We start from the raw sequence: 10,504 nt of genomic DNA, 5'->3' as shown, positions 1-10,504 counted from the left end.
TCTCATGTTCTGCCATGTGTTTAACTTGACTACTTTAGATTTCAAAGTCTCCTAGACAGGCAGTATGTCTTATCTGTAATCCATAAAATACTGTTCACATCCATGCTACCCGACAAATTTTATCTAATAAATGGAATTCACTGCAGTGTATTTATGATCAGCTACAAAAGTAAGAGGAGGACCAGCTAAGATGTGAAGTTAACCATTTAAAGCCTAAAACAAAGAACCCAGCAACACGAAGAGATTGATTTTGAAGTGAGGTTTTGCTTTATACTATAAAGAAATTATTATTTGCAGGTACCTTTGAGCAAACAGCTGGGCTTTGCCTCATTATTTCCATCCAGGAGGAATTTACTCTGAAGCACAAGCTCAGGTTGGTGAATAAGCATCACACACATCGCTTTGCACTAATAGCAATTGCTGCGCTAACAGTTAAGGTCTTGACAACCACAGGACCACGCTCGGGACCGTGCTCTGAGCCTGCTTGGTTTATGGGGAGAGTTGTAGCCCATGAAGTCAGGGTACCAGCAGCATGTGTACTGCCCTAAGTCAGGGCAGTAAGGAATGCGATAGAAAAGACAAAAGTAGCTTTTGAAAACTAAGACGGATCCAAGATGACCTTCATCGCTGTTATAGTCACTGAAGTGGTACCTCCTGACCCTCTACGTAGTGGAAGATCGTTTGGGAAGAGAGGGAAAGGCAGCTTATAACAACAGACCCCCATTGAAGCATGCTCCAGCTCTAAAAACCATATCCCTGCAAACATACTCAGCATTTACCCAGCCACCCTCAGCAAAAGGTTTAGCAGAACATGGGGCAGCAGCTGCTGTATCTTGCACACAAAGTCAGCACTTAGATGGTTTTTCCCTGTGAATTTAAGCTACGATGTGCATCTGCGCCCCACATCCCTACATTCCGCCGAGTGATTCTGACTGACCTGCTGCCTTTGCAAGCACAGCCTCGATGCTGAGGCCAGGAGGAAGGAAAATGGATATTATCAGCAGCTAATAAAGCCCAATTGCTGCGAATGCTCCCCAAAGCATCTCAGCATCATCAGTTGCTGAGCCATGCAAACTACAGTGGTTACAGGGGAGAAGCAAGGAGTTGCTGTCATCTGCTTTCAGAAAGCAGCACACTTAACCAACCATTCAAGATAGATACAGATATATATATATATATATGCATTTATATATATAAATATATAAAAGTTGCCAGAAACGCTGCCAACGTGGCTTCTAGCTAATAGAATTGAAAAGTCCATATTCTGTATTTTCCTGCACAATATAATTTAAGGTGAAACAAATAACTTCCTTCTCATCTGAAAAATAAAACTCAGCATGTAATTAAATGGCAACAAGGCTCATGAGAAGTTTTCAACTACTGTAACTCTGCAACCATCAGCGTGGAGTGACTGATGTACACCCTCTTTGAACCCAGCCAAACCCTCTTAACCAAGCCCTGCCAAACACTTTATCTCATATCAGACCTACAAGCACCTTGGACATCATTGCGTAGTAATATTTGTATAGTTGTAGCTATGACTTCTAAGGATTCTTCAGTCTAACTCATCATCTTGGCCTGGAATTAGGTAACAAAGGCTGTACACATAGATAGACAGACAGATAATCTTTATATATGTAAATAAGATATAACATAGCACAATAAGGCTAAAAATGATCACTGTTCATTATCAACAGCACAGGCTTCCTCCAAGAAGCAGACAGCATGGGGAAAGCCCTGCAAAAGGACATCAGTCGTGTTATATTGTTCAGGCATCACCCAGGGACGTTGCAGGAAAGGGTGGAATCGTGCTGGAAGAGGGTGATGATTTGCCAATCCAAAGCTGCCAATTAGGGAGAGAAGTTGCAGGGCCCTGTGGGGAGCTGCTGAGCGAGCACACCAGATGAGCAGAAGCTCAGGATGGCAAACCGGCCTGAGGAAAGACACAGCAGTTGGTTAATTACATGAGGAGGGCTGGAGCCCAGAGGGAAGACTCCAGAAGATGCATTTTTTTTACATTTCTTTTTTATTATTTAGCCTTAAGTTCACACAGTATCCAAGCAACTCCGAATCACAAATGGATTTTACTCTTTACACTACCCTGTGGAGCAGGGAGATGGCCAAACGCTCGGGGAGCCAAAGCGAAGAGCAGAGCAAGTGATTTATTTGCCCGGGGTCGTAGAGATTGTCTAACCCAGATGATGTGATCCCTAGTTCAGCATCTTCACCACAAAGGCATGCTTTCCCCAAAGGAGGGAAGCTGGTCAGCAACCTGCTGGTATTTATTTGAGAAGAAAGGTCTGAGGGTAAGACAAATAATAGAGGCGAGAGCTAAATTTCACACACACACACAAACCGCACGGCTATTAAAATATTCCACTGGAAAAACCACATTATTATATATGCCCACACGCTGGGGCAAAGCTCAGTGCATAGCACCCCTGGGTCAGCTCGTGAATCAGGGTAGAGGGACTGGTCCTGATGAGAGATGAGACATTGATCCACAAAGGCCATCCGTGGGTTTTTCCCATGGGCTGCATGAAAAGGACTTCTGCATCCTTCCTGACCTGGAAACCACAGGTTTCCCAGCTGTGCTTCCCACCATCTAAGCAGCTTGGCGAGGGTAATGCATTTTCCCCAACACAAAAGCCCTCCCTTGTGGTTTTTAGGCTGGCTGCCTAGTACTGACACAAAATTGACCATTGCTAGATGATCTCCTAGTCACTTGGCTCCAGCTTGGTCTTCTTTGCTTCAGCAAAAGGTTTTCATGCTTAGAAGCTCTGCTATGAAAGTCCACCTGAAAAAGTAGAGCATGGGAGATGCATCATCTATGCAAGAGTCAGAATTCATCTTCCTCTGCTGTGGGTGCTCATCTGCGCTTCTCCATAAATAAGAGGATTTAATTTTCCTCTTCCGCCAGCGTTTTACATTACCCTCTGAAATGTAAGCTGGATGCCAACCGTGGAAATTTAATAAGCATCAGGACACGAACCATGTCATCCCCACGACTCACGGCCAGTTTGTGTTGGTTCCCTACAGGACGCCCCATGGTTTTGCTCTGCCCAGGAGTTTTCATTACGGTTTCCACCACCGCTCCTTAGAGACCATTAGGCTATAACAGAAAGTGTATTGGATTAAATATCAGGAAATATTGTCTTTGTTCAGTTCCATTTTTCAAAAAACCCTGTGATGTTCACCAGCAAAGTTAACTTGGTGTATACAGGCAAGAAATTATGATTTCCCTGCTCGTGTTCCCTCCAATCCTCACTTCTCCTATATACACCGCCTTCAGTGGTCAACATAAGCACTTCATTCCATTGCAGGAAATTACCATCTTTCCTCCATCTCATAAGGACAAGTAACTGAGGATTTTCTACAAATATTTTAACCATTAAGCTCAATCCCATCGCAGTTTCTTCAAGCGTGGACTTTGGAGAACAGTCTGTTTAAGATGCTTCTGAGAAGAATAGTAATAGGTTTTCAGTTCCTACGAATATCACTTACAAAAAGTTGCCCTTTAAGAATTCAAAAAAACATATAAAGAATTAAAATGGACTTTTACCAGAACCTTTTTTTTGTTCACTCTTGGACATTACTTCAAATGTCAAGGCACGAACCGCAGAATAAGAAACTAAATGCAGACTGGTAAAAAGCACGATTTCTCCCAGTTGAGTCTGGGAAAGAAGCAAAGAATCTGTATTTATAATGTTATGGTACGTGGTGTGACCAGATTAAAGAATTTGGGGGGTTTCTGGTAGTAATTTGATTTTTTGGAGCTATTTCCTTTGTCAAGTGATCACGAAGGAGGCCAGCCTGCCACCAAGCTCAAACTGCAACATAAAAAAGTGATTAAGTATCATTGTTCTTCACAGGAAACCCTGTTTACAGCGGGATGCGCTTTGTGCTGTTCCCGCTTGGGTTCACTGTGAAACATCTGCATAGGATTGTTTACGCTCCTGCAAAACAAGAGCGAGCTTGCAGCATGGCTGCAGAAGCCTGGCTTCATTCCTAGAGGGCTTCGTGCAGGTGGCATCCGATAAAGACACCTGACCCTTGGGTTTGTCTTTTACGTCAATAAGTGTGTGTTTTTGAGGGGGGAAGGGGTGGAAATCGTATGCTTAATTCAAAACTCACGTACGTTTTCTGCCAGCTCGGTCCTTCAGCATCCACAAAAGAAAAACACAAACATACAACATTATGGGCTCATGTTTCAGCAGTGAAGCATCCAATTAAACATCTTGGTCTTTCTCAAACAGCAGTCTTTCTCCGCTTCCATTATAAATGAGTTCTATTATTCTGACAAAAGAATAATTATTTTTTTTTTAGGAAATAAAAAACTCTCAGTAGCTGAACCTAAAAGCAAATACAAGTTGAAGCTGCGGCACAGAAACTCACAGAAATCCACAGTAGTGCTGGCCTTTAATTTTCTGGTTTAACCCATTCAGGTTACACATGGTCCTGAGCTCCTCGTTGTCCTTGGTGCATCAGAAATCTCAGGGACTCCTTGCCTTTTTATTACCACAAATCACCAGTATCCTACGTAGTTCAGAAGAGACTGGTGCCACCTAAATCGTCGTGGAAAACTAAAATTGGGTGCTAATACAAGACTGTAGGGGAGAGGAAGCAGAGTTTGTTTCACAAGCAGCCTCCATGGTGACTCCTCTCCGGTCAGCAGAAGATGGATCAGCACAAGGCACCAGCATTAAGAGGAAATTTTTAACAAATTGTTCGTGGAAGAACAGGATGAATTCAAAAACACCGTGACAACAAAGCGGGAACAGCCCTACCACAAACTCGGAGGAACAAGACTGTAGCCAAGACACTACGCTCAGCATGGAGTGTGTTGTGACAACACCCAGCTAGGCTGGGTCCCTGCCAAGCCAGCCAGAAGGTATCTACACTAAACTCTCTTCAGTTGGATTATTTATGTTTTGGTATTAAAATCTGACAAATAAACCTAACAATATTTTTGGCAAGACTCCAACAGCAGCAATAGCGAGTGTTGTGTTAACATAAGTTACTGCTTACTACACTGCCACACGCATCACGTCTGGCCAAGGGAAGCAGAAGACAATTCTGCTGGACAAGTCACACCAGACAGCGTGTATTGCAGGAGCGAGACTGCTCCATTTCATTGGGCTTCTCAAAGCGGTTCGGTGGCAACAAGGAGCGCACGCTCTACTACAAAGAGTATGATGAACAGGATGAGTGGAATACAGTAAATGGAGGGCTCAAACCACAAGCACTTGAATTCTGATGAATCAACAAAAGTTAGAGATAGAACAAAGAAATCTTGAGTCTGTAGGAGAAAGAATCACCGTTTTCCACAGGAACAAAATCCAGGCTATGCAGGTGCATCCTGGTGTTCCCACGGCCTGTTACCTTCCGGGGTTCAGGAGTGATCTCAAAAACCAATGAAGGAGCTGTCATTACTTTAAGGGACATCGCCACAGGACGCTGTAGCAAACGGGGTGTCCAGGAGGGATGAATGCTGTTGCAGCTCGGACTCGCTCATTTGCAGAGAACAGTACAGTATCACCAAAGAGCACACAGACAAAAGACCAAGGGGGAGGATGAAGCACATTGCGTTCCTTGCAGGAGACTCCACAGGCCCCTGGGGGTTGGTATCCCTTCTGTCCTCACCAGCGTACCGTAAAATTTTATCACATCCCGGACTCTCTGCACATCCCATGGGATGGCAGTAGCGATTGCACGGTTGATGTCACCACAGCTCTTGACGGCATGATTGACCTGAAGTTTGCAAGCTCATGTGTCCATTTGCCCGCTGAGCTCACCCGTCAGACTACAAAAGAGGTCCTCTTTCTTCCTTCCTGCTTCTCAATGGCGCTATGGGCTTCATCGCCCTGTGGGGAAGCTCGGGCGTCTCTCCAGAGACAAGGCACAGGTGCAACACCCCAACATTTCGCTTTGCGCCACGCACTCAGCGCGACACGTACGCTACTCCCACATGCCCCATCCCACAGCAGGCCTCTCTCGTGTGCGGCAGTCTCCAAGGCATCCAGATCTTCTAGACCTACGGTGAGGAAGCGGCCTTGTGCTTTTCCACAGCTATCCTAACCAACGAAGGAATTTCTGGGTGATTTCCAAGGAGAACTTCACTTAGATTGGACCTGGAAACCTCCATTCATTACGTTACAGCCATCCTGTGAATCTCTATGCTGTAGAGATTACTGTAGCACGACCACAAAGTCCATGAAGAAAAGGACAAAGAAGGGAAAGGAAAACCATGAAGTCCTTTGGCAACCACACAAAGGACATCCTTTCTGCCAGAACCAAGAACAAGGGTGTGATTTGTGATGAAAACAAACCTCGCTCTCATAAGAAGGTTGTCAGCCAGGAAAAGTGATTTTCAGTAGATTTAAGAATGAAGTTGGGGAGTTTCAAATTTATTTTCTAGGGGTGGAAATTGAGGAGGAATGAGGTAATGGGGTGCTTAGTCCACCTCAGCCAGGAACTTGATAACTTTGTTTTGAGCACCTTTGTAAGCTCTGCAAACAAGTGTGCCACCACCAAACCGACTGTCTGGGTGCAAACCAGGGCTAAACACGTCTCACTGAACAGGAGCTGCAGCTCTCAGTATGGGATTTTGGCAGTTCCCCACCAGTTGTCCTGTTGGCATCTGCATGCCATCATTTCCCACATCCCACTCACCTTCTGTAGATACTACACACATCCAAGGCAAGCAAGTTCCCAGATCACTTCTTCTGCTCAGCTCTTGCAAGGGGACTAAAGCTCCAAGGCCAGAGGTGTCCTTGTGCCTTCCTGCACCTTGACTGAGAGAATTTAAATGCTTCAGATTATGTTTACCCTCAAGTTTGCAACCCCCATTTCCCAAACGCAGTTTATTTCAGCTTGAGGTTCCTATTTTATCTCCAAACACGGCCACAATAATCTTCCAAAAAGCACCGGTGCTAACCTTAATCCAACAGTAACTCCGAGCCCCAGGGTACATTGGCTGTGGCTGATCAGACCCGCCAATTCCTCACAGAGTCCATGTGCTACTCTCAGTCTAACTTCACTTGATAAAAAAATATTTGCCATAAAGCCCTACCCTGTGCTCTCTGTACTCAGCCAGCTCTGGTTTGCAGCACCTGTGTTCTTTGTCTCAAGATGCTTTGGCAGACCTTTATCATTATTTTGGCCTCCTCAGTCCCATCTATTGCAGGAGAGCTTGTCCGTCCCTCAGGACAAATTCAGGGGGAGGCGCTGAAGCAGTATCAGCAGCCAAATGAGTGTGTGTGTCCTCAAGGCAAAGCTAGCCAGGCTCCATCCTGGCCAAAATCACTGCTTTACAGGAATGGCAGCCCCCCAGTTCTCAAATTAGTCTTCCTGGGCTTGCGTGTTGCACATTTACATGCTAGATTTGAGCAAAAGCCATAAATTAGAGCTAAAATCTTGCGGTGATCACCCATAGATCTGTCCTATATATTTTCATGCAGAAAGAGGAGTCTGCACAGTGCTCACCGACAGCTATTGCATCCAACCATAGACTGGTGCAGTCGAAAAAAAAACATTTCTGAGCACCTAAATCCTTCTCTAGCCACTTTTTCAATATTAAGAAACACTAGAAAGTGAGACCTTGCTACAGTGCTCTGTCAGTGCCTTGCGTCACCGCCGTCCAAATGCGGCTGCAGGGAGAATGTACGAGTAAGAGTCCGGAGAGGAAAACAAATATCCCTATTTCTGGGAACACTGCTGCTACAAAACTTTGTTCTCACTAAACTTGTGCTACTTCCTACTTCTTGTGGTTTGTTCTCATGCTGTTTTTAACCTCTTCTCAAACTAATATAGTATTTCTATTTCACGTCCAAAACAAACCAAGGAAAAAACAGAAAACACAGCACATACAAAAAACAATTGAACAGAAACCTTTTCATTCCCAAAAGGATTTAAGGACAAAAGGAATTAAGCACAATTTAAGTCAATTCTTTTCTTTTACTTTTTTTTTTTTTCCTAAGGAGTTTACATGTTCCTGTTTTAACTTATTACAAAAAGCAGCGTCGTAGTGCCTCTAAGTAAAGAATATGCTCTATTTTCCTGTTAAATAACAAAACTGTCAAGTCTGGGGAAAAACAAAAAACAAACAGATAAATTTCCAGCTAGACAGTCTGCTTTAAAGGCGATTTTTCTTATCACTACATCCTCATATTAAGAAAAATAGCCAGATGGGATGAGAAATGGATGTGCCCCACATGCTTTGGGAACATGTGAGACCGATTTATGCAGAGAGCAGATATTTTTAAGAGCTATTGAAGCAGCACTTCTTTTTCTCGACCCTTTACCTTGGATTTTTGACTTCAACCGCAGCGGGATCCTGTACCACGTGCGCTCCAAAGACCCTTCACACAGTGTCCTTGCTGGGCTGGCTTGCTCCTTAAGGATGCCCTTTGATTCCTGAGTGCAGACCGCTGGCAGGAGACCGCAGAACTTGCTAAGCATCAGCAGAGAGACAGCAATGTAGGACAGCGCTTCCCACCACCGTGGGCTATTGAAGTAACTTCTGATTATTCCTTATGATAGGACAAGGGGTAATGGCTTTAAACTGAAAGAAGGTAGATTCAGACTAGATATAAGGAAGAAATTCTTCCCTGTGAGGGTGGTGAGACCCTGGCACAGGTTGCCCAGAGCATCTGTGGCTGCCCCCTCCCTGGCAGTGCTCAAGGCCAGGTTGGATGGGGCTGGGAGCAACCTGGTCTGGTGGAAGGTGTCCCTGCCCATGGCAGGGGGTTGGACTGGATGGTCTTTAAGGTGCCTTCCAACCCAAAACCCTTCTGTGATTCTATTCAAATAACCACTGAATAACTTCTACATTTTGATCGAAAAGCAACACAACCAAGTGAAGGTGACCCGGCCACGTTCCCAGCTGCAGCAGTGAGACACGTCCAGTCTTCACTGTGATGACGGAGGGAAACAACTGCAGCTTTTTTTTTTTTTCCCCCAGTGATCACCCTTCTCGGCGGATGCTAACAGGAGAAGTGCTGAAAACTGATGGAAGTAGAAAAGGTCCCCGAGGTGTAACTACAGAGGGAAGAGCATCTTCAACCACCTGTCAGGACAAGGAGAAAGGCGATCACAACTGGAAAAAAAATAAATAAATTAAAAAAATCTCACTTTTGGCTCAGGACCAGTAATGCTTTACGCAGTCCCGGTGTCCAAAAAGATACTCCCCTCCCTCACAGTACCCCAAAAGAGCTGTTTACACTACAGGCTCTGCTTTTACTGCTGATTTCAAAACAAACCTTTGCCATTTCCTGACCAGAAAAGTTGCGCTTTTAATTCTGTGCTAGAGACTTTGAAAGTGCTTTCCACTATAAATAGCTTGCTATGACGTCTCAGTGTGACATTTAGTTCAAACAAAGAAAAAAAATATTGACAGGAAACAAACAAATAAAATAAGATACAAAGAATAAATGAAAATTGAAAAAAAAAAAAACCCACAAGATAATGAGTTCTTGAATCTCTGGGAGAAATTAATTTCTGAATAAATTCATAACTTTGAACAAAGTCCTGTTTTCCAGTCTTTGAGACATGCAGACACCCCATAGAAAGTGCCTGATCGTGACTCTGGAGGAGGCAGCATCTTCTCTGTGTGATACGCAACAGGAAAATCTTATTCCAGCCTCTCTGGGTATAATTTCGAACTATTTCCTGGTATTATTTTCACACTCCCAAAAGCCCACGGCTCTCATCCTTCCAAGCTGCCCTGACAATGGTTATAACTGCATTTATTTCCCAAAGCCCTGAAACCAGGGGATTTTGCATTGCTTGCAGTTGAAACCCTCCCACCGGCGGGGCCTCAAGTCAGAAGCCGAACATCCCGAGACAAGCGTCATGCCTTGGGCCAGGTTATTGCAAACTTAAAGCAGAAGTGATTTCACAAAGCGTTTTGTACCGCTGGTTTTGCAGCCGTTCAGGTTTCTGGGGATAAGGCTGAACAGGGATCTCCTCCAGACGTATAAATACCTAATTGGGGTGTAAAGAAGATGGAGCCAGACTTTTCTCAGTGGTAACCAAGGAAAGGACAAGACGTAATGAACACAAACTCAAAACCAGGAATTACCACTTAAATATTGGGAAAAAGAAAAAAGAACATGCAGGTGGTGGTCAAACATTGGACCATGTTGTTGAGTTCCCACCATGGGAGAACTCCCGAAACCCAACTGGACATGTCCCTGAGCAGCCTTCCCCAGCTGACCCTGCTCTGAGCAGAGGGTTGGACTAGGCAATGCCCTGAGGTTCCTGCCGACCTCACTGACATGCGAGCGCGTGAAGAACCGTTCCCAGCCCTTTCGCTGTCAATCACTAAGTTTCTTGCAAGGAAGGGATGCAAGTGAAAGGGCAACACAAGCACCACCACCGCAACCCACCCGGGATCACCAGTCACCCCCATCTGCCGGTCACAGCTCTAGCTGCCTCAAGGTACCACCAAGTGCTATTTTATCAACAGTTTAAAACCCCAAGATACCAACACAGCTGCCTCGTT

Source organism: Leptosomus discolor, chromosome 1 (assembly GCF_034619465.1).
Source record: "Leptosomus discolor isolate bLepDis1 chromosome 1, bLepDis1.hap2, whole genome shotgun sequence".
NCBI lineage: Eukaryota > Metazoa > Chordata > Aves > Leptosomiformes > Leptosomidae > Leptosomus > Leptosomus discolor.
Note: the sequence above shows the minus strand (reverse complement) of the source record.